The 18,017-nt window shown below is 38.6% G+C and overlaps 2 non-coding genes across 2 annotated transcripts; one reads left to right on the top strand and one right to left on the bottom strand.

Moving 5' to 3' along the window:
• The first annotated feature begins 5,139 nt into the window (after positions 1-5,139).
• On the top strand, positions 5,140-5,212 carry Trnat-agu (transfer RNA threonine (anticodon AGU)). Its single transcript has one exon. It is a non-coding gene; the product is annotated as a tRNA-Thr (tRNA).
• A 525-nt stretch (positions 5,213-5,737) lies between these two features.
• Trnan-guu (transfer RNA asparagine (anticodon GUU)) lies at positions 5,738-5,811 on the bottom strand. The gene has a single exon. It is a non-coding gene; the product is annotated as a tRNA-Asn (tRNA).
• Between the last annotated feature and the right edge of the window lie 12,206 nt (positions 5,812-18,017).

The following is an 18,017-nucleotide window of genomic DNA, read 5'->3' as shown; positions in this document are numbered from 1 at the left end:
TAATAGTTGTAGTTTTCAATTACTTCCTTAACTCTGCGATTGTACGGATGCAAGTTGTGATTTATGGAGCTGCTAGAAGCTGCTTCAGGCAGATCAGTCAAACTGCATCCATCTTAGTCAACATCGGTTGGCGATTTTTCTCATCTCAGCGTCGCAATCGCCGTTACTGATATGAGATAATCGTCCGGACGAGATCTCAATTACTTAATATATTTCTCCAGAAAGAGTACCTAATCTTTCTCCTCCCTCTCTCCCCCCTCTCCCCTCTCTCCCTTGTCTCCCTTCTATCTCTTGTTTGATTTGATATTTAGATTGTCTATCGATATATCATTAATATTGGCAGTAATCACCTGCCACAGTATGTCTCCTTCCTGGTTAATTAATACCAGGTATATATATATATATATATATATATATATATATATATATATATATATATATATATATATGAATGTATAGATACATTTCTTTTATCGGTTACTTGCATACAGGGAATGAAACTCATGTTAAAATCTATTTCAAAGAAGGAAACAAAAGTCGCGGAAAATATTTCCCATTATCACGTATATATACATATATATATATATATATATATATATATATATATATATATATATATATATATATATATATATATATATATATATATATATATATATATATATATATATATATATATACATACATACATACATACATATATATATATATATATATATATATATATCGTCCGTTTGCTTCTGTGTTTTAATAGTTTGACTCTTCTGCGGTTATTGGCCGTTCGAAATGATCAAAACACTGGGATCTATTTTCAAAGAAAAAAGAAAACATAGTTGGCGATGACAGAAATGCCTCGAAAAGTCTTTCTTTATCACGAATGAGAAGAAAGACTTCTTCTTGTGTTTGCTTCTGATCATCGTAAACAGATGGGTGTGCACGGTTTGAGGTCGTGTTGCAATTGACAAAAATGTCGCCATGAAACAGAAGGGGTTTATGAGTTTAGGTCATGTTACAATTGCCACCATAGAACATAGGAAGGTATATGATTTACGGTGCTGTTACAGGAGCGGAAAAAATTGTCACCATGGACCTGACTGGGGTGTAGGGTTTGAGAATCTGGTTTATAGTGACAAAAATTCTCACCATAGAACAGGAATATCTGGGGGTGCATGGTTTATACATGGGTAAAAACGGCTAGACGAGAATTCTGAAATCAGAGGAGACCACCGATAAAAACCCTGCCCAAATTTGGTTTTTGGTTATAAGCCTTGACTGGTGGTTTAGAAGCCGTGCTATGATGTCGTGCTTTAAAATGGCTAACACGATAAGGATCAGATTGAACATATGGTAAATGATCCTAAGACTATACTAGCGCCTTCGATCAAAACCCTGCCCAAATTTGGTTTTTGGGTGTAAGCCTTGATTGGTGCAATAAGCTTTAGCAGCCGTGCTATGATGTCGTGCTTTAAAATGGCTAACATGACAAGGACCAGATTGAACCCATTGTTACTGATTGTAAGACTATGCTAGCGCCTTCAGAGGAGACTGTCAATCAAAACCCTGCCCAAATTTGGTTTTTTGTTATAAGCCTTGACTGGTGGTTTAGAAGCCGTGCTATGATGTTATGCTTTAAAATGGCTTACACGACAAGGATCAGATTGAACCCATCGTTAATGATTGAAAGACTAAACTACGCTGTCAGTGGATATCCTCAGGTTTTCTGCATATATAGTTACACTCCGGATATTATCAATTGCACGCTTTGCTGGAGGAGAGCGAGATTTTCTAATTACAAATAAACACCGTATGAACAGTGTGTATTATTGATTGTTGATATGGCGATATTGATATTGTCTATCGATTGTTTAAAACGATGTCAGTGATTTATTCAGTCACGAATGCAAGCGACTTCCTATAAGAACTAAGATTTTTTTTCTGTGGTTGGAAATCTTTCAAAGGCAGATCCTCTGTTTTGTCATTGAGCACCTACAATAATGTCTGTCAATAATTGCACCGTAGATGTGTCTTATGTTTAAACTGAGAGATAAATATGTGCCATCAACCTTGAGTTCCATTGCTGTTACTAGTTATAACAGTATCTGTGGTATTTTCATTAGCAGGCATTTGACGAAAGGCAGGAAAATAGACACAGAAATAAAGACCACAAGTCTTTCACTTATTCAGTTGATTTTATCCTGTCGTTGTATAAACAGTTGCTGTTTATGCTTTGTTTATTATCTATTTGTCCATCTAGTCACAGAACACCACAGTGCAACAGCTTGCATTCGATTGATTCAAACATTCATTTAATACAAGTCGGGAATTGTCTTCGTGGTCTTCATCTGTCCCCTCTGACCTCAGCCTTTTCCTGTCTGTCCTCTGTTATCTTCGCTGTCCCTCTCACTTCCATCTTCATCACTGTCCTATCTATCCCTATCATCTCCCTTAAATCTGCCATCTTTCTCGCCTCCTTCCTGTCCCTCTCCATTTCCCTTATTGTAACCGTCTCCCTCTCCCAGCTGCCTCCTACCCCTGTCCCTGTCTCTCTCTGTTAGTAACTGTCTCCCATATGCCCCTATCTCCTCTCACTCCCTCTCCTCTGCTTTGAGCCTCTCCTACCATCCCTCACCCTTTCCCTCTCCATCTCCCTCTTCTCTCTCTCTTCACCATTCCTTTGCCACTCCACGACCTTTCTCAATCGCAATGCCTTTTCTCAATGCCTCCACCTCTCAACTCACCTTGCCTCTAGCCTTTCCATCTCCTTTTCTGCTTCTCTCTCTCCTCACCCATTCCTCTCCATCTCAATGCCCTTTCACCTTCCCCTCTCAACTCCCACTCTTCTCCCATGAGTATCACTGATTTCCCCATTCTCCATCTGGATGTTAAATCTTTCTCCTGTTACGCTATAAAACCCGCGTCTCCTGGCGACTTGCGGACCTCAGATGACGATTGCTTTACCTATTTTCTCCGCGAGCGGTTTATAGGTAAAGCGAGCACGTGGGGCGAGAGATGATATATCAGTATCCCGTATCCCGGGGATGCTCCGCTGCGAGATATAATGAATATTGCCTATTATTTACCGTAACAATAAACGTTCTACGTGGTCGCTGCGGGATTTTAGAAACACCTACATTAGTGTCTTATAGCGCGTATGGCATGATACCAGCACGAGTCCAAATGAACTGTTACATGGTTTTTGACAAGACAAACGGCCAAACTATCAACTTGAGATCAGTCTAAACTCATTTTGCAGTATCTAAAGCCAAACTAGCAACTTAAGACCAGTCTAAATTAATTTTAGTTCTTTTGCCAATTAACAACTTAAGATCAGTCTTAAGACATTTTGTTATTTAACCAATCTAACAACTTAAGACCAAGTTCATTTTCGTTCTGTAGCCAATCTTAAGAACTTCGGACCAATTTAAGCTCATTTTGGTTTTATAACCAACACAAGGCCATCAACCTAAGCCTGTTTTAGTTGTATAACCAATCTTAACAACGTAAGACCAGTCTTAGCTCAGGCTTAAGCTTAAGGACAGCGTTCTTTTTGTGGTGACATAATTATATCTAAAATAGCACTGCCCGGATTTGAATCGGAGATCTCTTTACTAGACAGGGGCTTTAACCACTAAGCCATGGCGCCGCTTACCAAGCCGGATTTGTGATTCTGCAGTTTGTCTTCTTTTTTCAACTTAAAAGAAAAATCGACTACGAACCCATTATCGGGTGAAGCTTGCCGAGCGGATAACAACATATCTCACAACCCCGCGTCCTGATGAAAAAATACCCCGACCAACTGAACGGCGTTTAGTACAAACGTAAACAGCGACGGCTTTTGATCAACGAGATTCTATTCGCGCGTTTCGTTTAACAACAATGTAACAAATCGCGCGCTTCAGATGTTGTCTTTTACGTCGTCATAACGTTACGACTCTGATCTGAGTAGGGATAGTGAACGTAACGTTGCCGTGTGATCTGCGCGTCAAGCGTTCACTCGTCTGTATTACGTCTGCTCCGACGAGACGGACGGAGAATGAACGTTTAACGTATCGCTGTGATCTACGTTTAAACGTTAGCTCATCTGTGTTGTGAATAGTTCAGCGCGTTCACATCGCGTTCAAACATTGTCCTCATTGTCGTCATCGGCGTCGTTTGTGGTATTTTTATTCTACGTTCATTTTGTTGAACGTTGTGTTGTCACTTGTCGACGCGTTCACTGCAAATACCATTATTGAGTAATAATGTCGACGGCGGCGGCAACAGCAAGATTACTTTTTTGTTCCCGCATCTTTTTCAACTTGTTGAGCGTAGAGTGTTGGTTTTAATCTTCATTACAGGTGGCGCCGCTTACTAGGAAATCGGGGAAAGTCAGGGAATTTTCATTTCTTTAAAAAAAGTCAGGGGTTTTCTAAAAAGCTATAAATCATGGAGGAGTTGGGGAAATTTATCGAGATTACTGGATTGCGGGTATAGTCAAACAGTTTCCTTGGGAAAACAACGTGTGCATGTTAGGATTTTAGTCAGTCAGGGAAAAACCATGACAACAAAAAGCGGCCGCCCTGGAATAAGTCCTCACAGCAAAATTAACAACAATAGAACATTATCTGACAAAAATTTACTTTTCGAATGGCGTTAAACAGCGGTAAAAGTGATGAGTACGTTGTCCATGGAGGTCGTTAGATTGTGTGGAGATAAACTTCTTGAGTCGGGCAGAATTAACAGATCGCGATCGAGCAATAATATCGGAAATGTCAAACGTTGCGATTTTAACGCTCTGTCCCTTCATTGATTCCCATATATATTCATCTATCTATTCTATAATTGAAGTGTCTTCGGATCGTCTTGAGTCGATCCGAAAATCTCGAAATCCCAAAATCCCTATTTATACGTGTGCGTTACTTGGTTTCTGACATGTTGGATAAAAACGTGACGTATTCCTTGTTCTGGCGTTCGTCTCGTCGTTATCGGGACAATTCCCAGTTGCCCGGTTACTGATCATCACCGAAATCCCAACTGTCAGTATTGTTCTAGTCACATGGTCCTCAAGGTTGAAGGTTCTTGAAGGAACTTGATAAAAATTGTGACCGTTCTATTCTTGCTAAAGGACTTTCTGGTCACTAGACTGTTATAGAAGCGAGCGGCGCCGTGGCTTAGCGGTTAAAGCGCCTGTCTAGTAAACAGGAGATCCCCGGTTCAAATCCGGGCGGTGCCTTTTTAAAATTTTTTAAAGAATTAATAAATACTAAAATAATACTGCAAATTTGTATATCTTTTATTCTTACTATTTGCTTTGTCTATTTTTTAATCTTATTGCTAAATTTATCACGATTATATTTATCCATAGTTATCATTAGTTTTTATACCCCTTGTTTTTAGTGCTTCACTCCTGACAATGATATCTAGAGAAAATGTGAAAAGTTGCGTCCTCTGAATTTTGCGATCAATAAATAATGTAATTTTGTACGTAGATAGTTTAATGTTCGTTGATATTTTACTTAATTCTTTGATAGTTAAATCTAGTTTACATGTCGCAGTGTTGGGTTTGTTCTCTATTTCAAGGAAGTCATACATAGTATTTCTGTTGTCTTTCCAAAATTATCTCTGTTGGATTCTCATTCGACAATCCAGATCCAGGACCCCGTTGAGATTCCCTGGTAAAATTTGATACATACTCTGTCATGTTTAACCAAAAAAGTTCCAATTAATCGAAATAAAAAAAAAATTTAAAAAATAATCACGTCCCTGGGTGGGCTTGAACCACCAACCTTTCGGTTAACAGCCGAACGCGCTGACCGATTGCGCCACAGAGACGGTTGAGAAATGAGGGTATTTCTACGATAGATAACTCGGTTCGTAGCTGAGCAGCCGCGTGTTAAACTCAGTGTGGAATAAATACGATCCATAAATACCATTTATCTGGTGAACGAGTGACTCATTAACCTGCTTAAGTTACTCTATGATTGTTAGTAGCGAAAGCTGGTGCGTCAAATAGTATAGTTATCCGATATAGTACTAATCATGTCTATTTCCACTTGACTTGAGAGAACATCAGGTGGCCTAGCTCAGTCAGTTATGGTAGTACATATATACCTGATAAAAGTCTTATCAGGACCAGAAAGGACTGGCGCTGAGTTATTGGGAACTGGAGGCGTCTATATCCAAAGGGTATAATTGGGATGGCGGGTATGAATGTGGATTTTTTCCATGCTGTTGGACCAGTCATCAACATAACAGTTTCAATGACATTAGGCAGCAATTAAACACAAACTACACTCACCTTTTTTTTGTATTGAAGAATTGTTGAAAACCCGCTTATAAATAAGAGGTTGAACAATGAGAATAAAATTGAACATCCGCCAGGGACTGACTCTAGGGCCGTGTGGTGCATTCTCCTCGAGTATTTAATGTGTGCATCTCGTGACCCATATTGAGTTTCAGTTCACTGTGTTAGTAACTGCAATGACCTAGTTTACTTTTAGAAGCCTTCTGCAGTACTCTGGGGTATTATATGTGTGTATTGTGCTACTACTGCTGTTGCTACATTAGTTCAAACTTGCCATATCAAAACGAAACCTTCAGGGGCTGCAGTTACTCAAAATTTGTTTACAGTTAACCAGTGGGACTAGAGTAAAATTTGTTGTAATCATCCTTCCAACTTTTCAGCAACTTTTATATTTTGACCATTAATTTATGCTTTTAAACTTTTAACTTTGAAAATTGTGGGTTTCATTCTTATTTTTAAGAACATTTTTAAACAATATTTTCGTCAGTGTATCTTAGTTGATTGGTTGTACAAAACCCGAATTTATTTGTCCCACTGATGTTTTTCAGATAGAAAAAACTCTTTGTATTGTATTCTTTTATTTCGACCTGTAATCTTTGCTTTTAGACTTTTAACTTTGTAAATAGTCGGTTTTGTTCTTATTTTCAAGAACATTTTTTCCCAATGTTTTCTGTCCACTTCTTTCATTTGATTTGTCTCAACAGACAATCTTTTCTTCGAACTTCAAACATCTATTTTTTCACATCAAGACTTTCCCCAATTTTTGTGGTCACACCATCCATCGATTATTGCTAACTCGTGTGTCGAACAGGCCAGTGTCCACATTTTCATGTTACCCCGTTTCCCGGACCGTTTGTCTGGTATCGCCAACTCAAAAAGGAAAATCTTGTAACCAACTCCGATGACATGATTTTTTTCCAGCTGCGTTCGTCGTCGTTGTCAAGGTTATTTTTATTAATAGTCCTTTTGTTGCGCTGTCTGGTATCGATTAAGATTTATTCTGAGCTTTTCGATTTAATGGCCTTGTGGGTTCGGCAGAAGGACGCGCATTCAACTTACATAATGTTTAATCAATTTTGTTCTTTACATCCCAATGTTTTTATATCTGGATCAGTGAAATCAATTTTGGCGCCGTTGATCCTGTAGAAACGCTCGGAGTCTGGTGTTGTAAAAAGATTATTCCAAATCCAACAATTACAATAAAAAGGGTCTGAATGTTTTCCTGGAGCTGGAACTGGTAATTAATTCGTTATAATGGTAAAACCATTGATGAAACACCCTGAGTCTGTGTTGTAAAAAATGATATAAAATCCTTGCACGAGGATCAAACGAATCTGAAATGTTTCCTTGAGCTAGTGTAGTTTATTCATTGTTTTGACTATATACCAATAGTCATCTTTAGGAATACTGTATTCCTTGAGCTAGTGTAGTTTATTCAACGTTTCGACTATGTCCTAATAGTCATCTTCAGGAATACTGTATTCCTTGAGCTAGCGTAGTTTATTCAACGTTTTGACTATATAACAATAGTCATCTTCAGAAATACTGTATTCCTTGAGCTAGTGTAGTTTATTCAACGTTTCGACTATGTCCTAATAGTCATCTTCAGGAATACTGTATTCCTTGAGCTAGTGCAGTTTATCAAACGTTTCGACTATTATGATTTAGTCGAAACGTTGAATAAACTACCAGTTTAAAGAATACATTCCTGAAGATGACTATTAGGATATTTGAAAAGTTGAATAAACTACACTAGCTCAAGGAAACATTTTCAGACTTACTATGGGGGTTGATGGTACCCTTGTCACCCAAACAATTATTTCATCAGGACCTTGAATAGATCTTTTTTAAGAATTAAGTCTATTTCATTATGAGAAGCAATATGTTTTCTGTTCATCTTGCAGTGAACAGGAGCAATTTACATGCGTTCACTCACCCCACTCGGAGGTCATGGTAGAGATTTTTTAGCTATTGTGCCAGAAGAAAAAAAAAACTAATCTCGGTAAAGTTTTTATAATTGTTTATGTCAGATTCAGAGAGGTTTAATAACGACGATCGCGGTTTTGTTTTTTTTTTTGCCTGACGGAGTTTGTCGCGACTCTAATTCAGTAGATTGCGGTTTAGAACAGTCATACACAGCGTCGTGATCAGCTGGTACCAGACTACTGCGTATTCATGATGTGTTACGATCATAAAAACATTTTTGTTATGTCTTCTCTATTTCTGGGACGTTGCGCACTCCCTCCTCCTCCCCCTCCTCTGTGCCATCCCTCCTGCGAAATTATGTAATTATTTTTCAAGAAGATCACGTCTTACGATAAAAACTGAACATAATTTTATTGGTTCATACCCCCGAATGGCTGATATAGAGACATAAAAACAACCGACCATCTGGACTTGTGTGCGTTTTGATGGGAAACTCGGCAACCAATTTATAGACCGCAATAATACGTGCCGTTTGGTTAAATTGAACGCACCGGTTGACTCGCGGTTAGCGACGGACCCGGGCACGTCCCACGCGGGCTGCTGTTGATGATGGTAATCGAATTTCTTCGATGGTTGCCGCGTGTATTTACGATCACCCGCTGTTTGTAACAAGCGCGCGGTGGAATTCGCAATAAACACCTCTCTCGTCCTGTCCTCCGTACACCTTCTTACTCCTGTCCACCTGAGAACTGAATACATTGTTTACATTCATTATTTATAGATGTAACATTCAGCATAGTGTCGTAAATTCGAACTTGTCGTTAATAAAACCTCTACCCCCGTTCTCTCGGTGTACCGGTTTATGACAGCTGATCGCTGATAGAATAGATAATTTGTGGCTTAACTCTTCAGCTGATATCGGGAATATACGAACACGCTTGTAGCATCGCGGAATAACGAACCTCCTCAAATAGCTGCATCCGTCTCATAGTATAGCGGAGCTCTGCTTCAGAAAACGGTCGTAAGCGCCCCAAACCGACTCGACCATTTTCCTCCAAACCTCCTCTATCAACCCCCATAGTAAGTCTGAAAATGTTTCCTTGAGCTCCTCCTTACACAAGAATTCTAAGGCATCCCATTTTCTGCCGAATTTAGACAAATACTTTTGAAAAAATTTCTTTATCTTAAAATAGTGATTGACCCTGTTATTTATTTGTGTTGTCCTCGACAATCCCACCACACCTGCCGGGAGCGAAACAGAAGGTTTGATTTTGAAATCGTAAATCAAAGTACAAATATAGTCATGTGATCGGCGATTGAGGTGGTTGCAATTATAGGGGGCACCACTGCATTTCGACCCCCTCAGATATTTCAATTAGTCTATTTTACTCTGGGAATGAGAGTAAGTTGTATCGTCGGCGTTGGTTACCGGTGTAATTGTTGAATCAGTCTCTCACTGATAAAAGGTTTCCGTCAATGACGATTCGCAATTCGAGATAATTCGCTCCAGTCATCATCGTCTCGTCGCGAGAATCTCGTTGAGAATCTCGTTTGTAGCGTTGATTGGCAATTAATCGGCGTAATTGACTAGTAATTAACTACCGGGCGTACGGGCAAATCGGGCGATTTACCCTCGGTTTATTACTGCTGCTCTGTGATGTAACGGGCGATGGGATTTTTTTCACAACGGTAACTCAGCCTCTCATCTTCTTCATCGTTTGGTGTTTGTTAATCAATATTATACGGTTGATTCGAGATGGAAATTCTTTTTGTTTCTCTCACTCTGAACTTGTTACAAGTCATCATTCTGATGATCAGTCATCAAATTACTGAAGTTGCCTTTGTTTTAAGTGCCGATATACATTTCTAATCCAAGTTACAAAAAAACTATAAATTGTGGAAAATTTCGAGAAATTTGTTAAGATTGTTCTCTATAATAAGATGAAAACCCACTATGTACAATTAAAAAAAAATTTAAAAAATTCTAATCCAAGTTACTAAAAAAAAGCTAGAAATTGTGGAAAAGTCAGAGAGATTTGTTGAAATTGTTCTCTATAAAAAGATGAAAACCCACTATGTACAATTAAAAAAAAATTTAAAAAATTCTAATCTAAGTTACTAAAAAAAAGCTAGAAATTGTGGAAAAGTCAGAGAGATTTGTTGAGATTGTTCTCTATAATAAGATGAAAACCCACTATATACAATTTAAAAAAAATTTAGAAAATTCTAATCTAAGTTACTAAAAAAAGCTAGAAATTGTGGAAATGTCAGAGAAAATGCGATTGTTCTTTATAATTAGATAAAAACCCACTATATACAATTTAAAAAAAATTTGAAATCGAGAATTTTTTTCTGAAATGTAAAAAACGATGTTCTCTATGTTTCCGGCGCATTCCAGCTTCACTTATTTTCTTCCTCGGCGACAAAATTAATTTCTTCGTTTCACGATTTTGACGACGATAATTAGAAATTTGCGACGTCTCAAACGGCGACGATAAATTGACGAAACTCCCGGTAAATTGGCAACTTCGTTTCCACGGCAGCAGCAGCGGCAGCAGCGTGAATAATTCACTTAATTTCACGAAAAATTACCAGTCAATTACGCTTACCCCGGTAAAGAGTATAATCTCAATCAAGCGACACAGTTCATTGGTTGAGATTGCCGTAAAATTTTAAAAAACCTTATGTTTCAACGAATATTACAATGGCAATAGAAGATTCCACTTGTGGCAAGTGAGGATCCACCAGGTGTCGCTAGTGTACATACAAACATCACCTGCTGTGGCAATAGAAGATTCCTCTTGTGGCAAGTGAGGATCCTCCAGGTGTCGCTAGTGTGCAGTAGGACATCAGCTACTGCGGCAAAAGAAGATTCCACTTGTGGCAAGTGAGGATCCTCCAGATGTCGCTATTGTACATACAAACATCACCTGCTGTGGCAATAGACAGTAGGACATTAAATACTGCGGCAATAGAGGATTCCGCTTGTGGCAAGTGAGGATCCACCAGGTGTGCTAACGTGCAACAGGACAAAAACATGTTTTATTCCGTTTTTTCAACCAACTTAAAAAGAAACACGATTGCGATGTTGAGTTTTGGCGCGCGTGCGTGAATCAGAACTTAGCCTCAACGTTGATTGCAGGAAATAAAACATCGCTTCGCTAACTTCGAACTGATTGTCACCACGTTGAAGTGCTTGTCAACTCTGTTATTTTTTTGTCACCCCAGAAAGAATTGGTTTCCATTTCGACCCGCGAGCACATTATAAATTCAAGGTATCCATACGGTGGTTACTGACTTGGAAAATTCAATTCATCTTACTTCATCTCAGTATCTGTAACAAATAGTTCTCATTGTTCCTCAGAGGTTGAAAACCTTAAGGGTCTGCAACTATTGTATCTCGTATTTAAGCCTCAAAATTTTTTTTTAATGTCTAATTTGAGATTTCCCGTTGCCCTTTTCTGATTCAAGTAATGACTTCGGTAACTTGGCCCCCGGACGGAAAGAGATCTATCCAATTATGGTATCGTTTTAAAAATGATTAGTATAGACTAATTGGGCACCGAATTTAAAACTGCGCCCGCGGGCGATGAGCGTCAGACGTTTCATATTCTCTGAAAGTCAAGCCGCATGGTTCTTGACGGATCCACTTCGCGAAAACGTTTCAGCCCTTTTAACGTTCGAGACGTTGACGGTAATCGAAACAGTCTATGATGACGTCATAGACGGTGCTTGAAACCGATGCGCGGTCAAGTGTGGATGAAAAATAGCTTTCAATTTTCGTCGACGATATCAAAAAAAGGTTGCAGGATACGGAACTTACTGAATTGTGACCTGTCAAACATTCTCCGGAAATACTGATTTGATTTAATGAGCAAAACGCACAGATGGTGATTGAACAGTTTATTTTCCGACAGTTTTGAAGTTTTGACTTCATCATCAGAGAACCCAAAACCACATAACTATGGTAAACAATGATTTGAAATATAGTCAAGAAATACCGATTAGATTTGTTTGATGCGTACCAAAATATGAAAGATGTTACTGAGGGTCTTACTGTTGATAACTGATTAATTTGAACAGAAATATGAAAGATGTTACGGAGAGTCTTACTGATGATTACTGATTAATTTGAACATTTTCTTTCTGAGGGTCTTACTGATTAGATTTGTTTGATGCGTACCAAAATATGAAAGATGTTTTTGAGGGTCTTACTGTTGATTACTGATTAATTTGAACAGAAATATGAAAGATGTTACTGAGGGTCTTACTGTTGATTACTGATTAATTTGAACAGAAATATGAAAGATGTTACTAAGGGTCTTACTGTTGATTACTGATTAATTTGAACAGAAATATGAAAGATGTTATTGAGGGTCTTACTGTTCATTACTGATTAATTTGAACAGAAATATGAAAGATGTTATTGAAGGTCTTACTGTTGATTATTGATTAATTTGAACAGAAATATGAAAGATGTTACTGAGGGTCTAACTGTTGATTACTGATTAATTTGAACAGAAATATGAAAGATGTTACTGAGGGTCTTACTGTTGATTACTGATTAATTTGAACAGAAATATGAAAGATGTTACTGAGGGTCTTACTGTTGATTACTGATTAATTTGAACAGAAATATGAAAGATGTTACTGAGGGTCTTACTGTTGATTACTGATTAATTTGAACAGAAATATGAAAGATGTTACTAAGGGTCTTACTGTTGATTACTGATTAATTTGAACATTTTCTTTCATCATATTTCAATGAAATGTGCCTGAAAAACAAGTTCAACTTGTTTCTGATAGTTCTTTTCAGAGGTTAGCAGCCCTGAGGGTTATGTCACTAGGGTGCCCACATCAAGTGGCGAGCAATCTTTTCTGGGGAAAAAACTCCAAACACTTTGATTGCGTTCTTGCTATAAACAACTGAGGCGACGTTTTAATTTTCTAGCTGTCGTCAATCTTGATCAAATTTCCTCAGCCACAACATAACAAAACTAAAAAAAAACTGACATTAGCAGCGACAAAGTTCAGTGGCAGCTGCCAGACTGCTTGTGACCGAACTACGAGAAACCAGAGACACCGTCTCCAACAATCACCTCGGTTCGCGTTGACAACGCGTCGACTGTCGTCGGGGTCTATTACCATATTTGGTACAAATTTTCAGACAGTCAGACGATAAGCTTGCCTTTAAAAATCGATTTCTTCCTGCTCCGATAATAGCTGTTCTGTAAGCAATAATTTATCACTCTCGCCGTCTGACAGATTTCGAAGTCTGACAGCCGGTGAATGAGTGTGTGTTGAGGACTGTCCGTGATTTACGGAAAACCGTTAATGACTCAGGTTTAAAAAAAAGGTTAGAAATGGTTATGTTGAAAATTGGAAAATTTATCGATTTCTCGTGAACCTATCAAAGTTTTTCGCTATTTCATCTATTTCTCATAACTCATTGTTATTTGACGTAAAAGTTAATGAAAGAATTCAATTTTCCAACCTCGCTGCTGTTACACAACATAGAGAGGTGAGAGGTGAGAGGGGAAGAGGGAAAGAGGGGAGGGAGAGGGAGAGAGAGGAGAGAGATCAGAGGAGGGAGAGGGAAATAGGAGAGAGATCAGATGAGGGAGAGAGGGGGAACAAGTAGAGAGAATAAAGGAGGGAGGAAAGGAAAGAGGAGAGAGAATAAAAAAGGATGAGAGGGAGAGAGGAGCAAGAGTATAGAGGGAGAGAGGGAGAGGAAAGAAGGAAGGGAGCTGGAGAAGAGAGAGGGAGAAGGGAGATGGAGAGAGGAAAGGGGTGAGGGAGTGTAGATGCACCTGGTACAATCTAATTTATCTTTAGACAATAAAGTTTAATAATAGTTTGCGTGAAAATTGATTCAAATTGTGTCCATTAATTACAACCAGTAGCAGCAGCAGCAGCAGCAGCAGCAGCAGCAACAGTGGCAACGCGTGTGAATAAATTCATCTCATTCCGTTGTCATAAAACTGAAATCCCATCAGTCGAATAAAACGCCTTTCAAAACGTCGCGACGATAATTGATTTATTTCATAAACGTGTTTTATTCAATTTGGTTTAATTTCGTTTAAATTTATTTATTCGGAAACATTTCGTAGAAAATATTCTTCGCGATAGTAATTTCTCCCTCGACGCTGTCAAACTTTGCTGTAAAAGTTTATTGAAGTTTCTTGGAAAACTCTGTTGCATATGTTGTTATAGAAGATGGTTTTAGACGAGTCTAAGTTATGACTATTGTATTGGTCCTCAGCGTTTGGCTGGTCTCGGTACCTGTCTAATGATAACATGGGCATTATTTGGAAAAATTTTACTGAAATTCCGTGTATTTTTTCTCTTTTCAGAAACGGCGAATGACGGTAAGTTGTGTATCACGTGATTCCCGTCGATGTGGCTGTTGCGTCGTAAAATGGAGATTTATATCTCAATAATCTCAATCTCAAATATCTCGAGACACGTCGAAAAATAAAACACGGCAGCAGTGGCAGCAGCAGCAGCGGGAGAGAAACGAATCTCGAATATCAAAATATCGAAATATCAAGATAAAGACGCAGAAGAGGCAAACAGTCGTGATTGAGGAAAAATGATGTGAAATCAGTTGTCGCTGATAGTACGGATTAGTGTGAAATATCAGGATATAGTTAATGAGCACGTTTTGATATATCGTAAATAACTGAAATCATAAAAGAGAGAAGCACGATTACAAATCTCGAATGGGAAGATGAAAATTATTATCGAGATTTTTCAACATCAAGTAATGAGAAGAGTTTCGGCTGCAAGTCGAAAATAATATCGAAATACCCAGGAAAAATATCGAATATCAGAAAGTTTCCACCGAGCGGTAAGCAGCTGGGGATATCGCGTAGTTGAAAGAAGATTTTTAAAAAGAAAGCGAGAAAGAGAGAAAGGGAAAGACACAAAAAGAAGATCAAGAGTTCGAGAGAAAGAGAATTGGGAAAGGTTTGATTACTAAGAATTATTAATACGGCAAGACGCATGCACGGTATTTTTAGAGAGAGAGCATCTCGAATGTAGGAGGATTCTTAGCTACAGAGACGAACGGAGACAGACTCTCGTAGAATTAGGCTTTTATGAGGAAAAATTTAGAGAGCAGAATAGAGTGAAAAACTTTTCATCTTCTATTCACCATCAATCGGAATAATTCATCGTCGTCTTGTCATCAGGACTGTTCGGATTTTCATCAGCTTTGCGCGTTCGCGACCCGGCTGGAAATCGAGACGAGAATATCCGCCACCCGCAGATGGTTTTATTGTTGTCGGTTTCCTGATTAAAAAAACAAGACGGAATCTTCGAGAAATTTCCGAGAATTCGTCGCCGAGACGCCTACCGGGACGTTCCCGAAAAGCGACATCATAAGCGGTAGAAATAATGTCGAATTTGTGCGCACTGTTTCACCGCAATAGTTTTTTTCTTTGTTGCATCAAGATGGTATGACCCTATTGAACTCAATCAGAAAATAATTTTGTTTTAAAAGGGGCATTTTGTTGAAATATTGTGTGAAAATTGTGCTTCTGTTAGTTTCAACTTTGTGATATCGGAACATCTATCAAGTGCCGTGTGCGCGCAATTGGTAGAATTTTCGGAAATGGATTAAGCAAAAGTTTGCTGCTGTTTATGAAAATTATGTTGGCCGTTTCAACTTGGACAATGCAATCATTGTTACGTTGCTATGGTGGTAGTTTTCAGTCCACCCGACCGTCGTTAGGTTGCCATGGTGGCAGTGTTCAGTCCACCCGTGCATTGTTGCGTCGCTATGGTGGCAGTATTCAGACCACCGGATTGTTGACCGCGGTATCTGTAGTAACGCTAGCGGTTTTAATGTTTCTAGTACCGTCTGCGCGGGCGCAGAACTATTTCGAATGCGCGACGTTCGATAAACCGTATCGCCCCCTATTGGAGGACGAGAAAGTAGTGAAAATAGCCGCGATTTTGATGAAAAATCCGGCGAAAATGTTCAGCATCGACAAAATACGTCCGGCGATTATTTTAGCGGTGGAGAAATTGAGACGGATGCAGATTCTGCCCGGTTACACGTTTAAAGTGACGTATCGTGATTCTAATTGTAGTATTGCCGAGGCGATCAATCAGGCGTTCGAGGCGTATCTTCAACGGGACGTTCATGTTTTCTTCGGACCGGTGAGTTCTTGATTGATTGTTTTTTCCCCAAAAAATTAATGCATAATTTCAGGAAAATTTGGGATTTAATCCCTTTTTATAAAAATTATGGAATTCTAAGGATCATTTGTCTTTCGAAGAATTGAAAAATTTGAAAACCTTCAGCTGATTATTTCAAAATGATGAAAATGAAAATAATTATTTCTATATAATGACAAAAAATTGATAATGTTTAATATGTCTTATGTTATGTTTTATTTTGGTCTGAGATTAGATATTGAAGAATAGATCAGTATTTAATTACGCAAATTCATTGAATAAATTTTCATAATTTTTGTAGAAATGAAATTTTTTTCTCTAATTTGCAATTTATTTTCTAAAACTGTTAGATGACTTTTTTAAAGATTTTAAGAAAATTTTTTTTTCAATTATGTTAACAGGTGTGCGACTATGCGGCGGCGCCGATCTGCCGTCAGACTAAATACTGGGACATACCGATGGTATCGGGCGGAGCGATGGCGAACGACTTCCAAAACAAGGCGAAATACGCGATGCTGACGCGTACGGGTACGACGTTGAACAGCCTATACCGCGCCGTCGAAGGAATCTACCGCAGTTTGAATTATCACAAAACTCTGATTATCTACCAGAAATCCGGACAGCAACATATCGTGCAGCAATTCTGCCATTTCGTCGCGCATACTTTCCACGACTATTTCAAACGGAGTCTGCGTACCAGTTATAGAATCAGGCACGACTACTTCAAGTTCGAACGTCTCGTCGAGGTTACCAAGGAGAAACTGGTCGAGAAAATCGGCAAGAAATACGGTGGTAAGAAATATATACAATGCGATGAGCATTTTTTAGAAATTCTCTCAATGTCGTCGTGAACACCGCACGTATCCTATATGCGGACAAGAACCGGTTTGCGATTTGTGGTGGTAAGTTTAAGTTTTTCCGAAAAGATCTCGCGAGTTGAAAAGATTTGAAAAAGACGAGCGTGGAATTTTAAAAAACGAATTCAATTCTTCTTGTCCGCATCTGCATGTTGCATGAACTATCCGTCCGCCCATATCTGCATGGATCTGTGCTTTTTACCGGTGCATTCGATGTATTGTTGTGAAAAAAGTTTCAGTTATCGCGGTTCACTCTCACTCTCGTTCGCTCATCTCAAAATACTTTACGAAAAACACTCATTTACGCGCTAAAAATGTCTGAAATGATATAGATATATCGAAATAGGCCTATCGTATAATCTATTAGTTAGAGACTTAAAAACGTTTATCTGAGAAGTATAATTAAGGAAACCATCTTTCGAATGCATCATTTGAGAATATCAAGATTTGAGATTTGATATCATTGTAACGTCGATAAATATCACACAAGAAGAAGAATATATCATGTCTGAACATTATTATGAATTCCTAGATTCAGCGTGTGCCAATCTTGTTCGCGTGTGCCAGGTGTAATCTTAAGCATGCGCGTGTGCTTAGTTCAATCTCATTCATGTGTGCTCAAAAGAACAACCTGTGCCGCACTTCAGTGTAAACAATAGCATATTAAGCGTTGTCGCAGTTGACCGCTAGATGGCGAACTAAGCAACTATAGCTTTATTATACATAGATTACAAAAGCCAGTGAAGTGCTTGAGGCATTCAACT

The sequence above is a fragment of the Tubulanus polymorphus genome, chromosome 12, assembly GCF_964204645.1.
Source record: "Tubulanus polymorphus chromosome 12, tnTubPoly1.2, whole genome shotgun sequence".
NCBI lineage: Eukaryota > Metazoa > Nemertea > Palaeonemertea > Tubulaniformes > Tubulanidae > Tubulanus > Tubulanus polymorphus.
Note: the sequence above shows the minus strand (reverse complement) of the source record. Positions and strands in the feature narration are given on the sequence as shown.